Source organism: Mus caroli, chromosome 11 (genome assembly GCF_900094665.2).
Source record: "Mus caroli chromosome 11, CAROLI_EIJ_v1.1, whole genome shotgun sequence".
In the NCBI taxonomy this organism is placed as follows: domain Eukaryota; kingdom Metazoa; phylum Chordata; class Mammalia; order Rodentia; family Muridae; genus Mus; species Mus caroli.
In genome coordinates this window covers 111873521-111874170 of record NC_034580.1, presented here as the reverse complement: position 1 = coordinate 111874170, position 650 = coordinate 111873521, and positions in this window count along the sequence as shown.

Here is a 650-nt window from a genome sequence, read left to right as displayed (position 1 = left end):
AAAAAAAAAAAAGATTTGAAATTTTAGTTTGCTGTCTTTGGGTCTTTGGATCTTTGTAGTAGGTCTTACAAATAAAGTAGTAGGTTTGGAATATTTTTCCTGGGGAGACAGTTTCTCTGTAGCCTTGGCTGCAACTCCCACTGTAGAGCAGCAGGTTGGCTTCAAACTCAAGATCTATCTGCCTCTAACCAATCAGTGGATTTTTTTTTTTTCTTTACATACTTACATATAGTTGAATAATAGTTGAGCCCCTTCTAACTATGAGACTTCCTACTTCTCTGTATATTTGGTGACTCATTGATAAGCCACATTGCTAAGGAGTGCTAGTGTGCATAAATATAAACATGGGCCCGAGTCTATTCAGCAAGGCATTCTAGTGAAGCTTTTGTAGCTAAAGAAGTGTAAGAGTTTGCGTGTACCCCAGACTGGCCTTGCCCTTCTCAGTCTCCTAAGGAGATTACAAGGTGTGTACTGCCACACCTAGAACTTTAGGTCCCTCTGGATAAGTATTGTACCTCAATGGCCATGGTATTAATTAGAAGGGGCAGTAGTCTAGTACAATGAAAACAGTTCTGACCACATTGTTTTATGTTGGGCTGAATAAAGTCTGAGGCAGCCCTGAGGGACTGGCTTGAGTTGCTACCTATAGT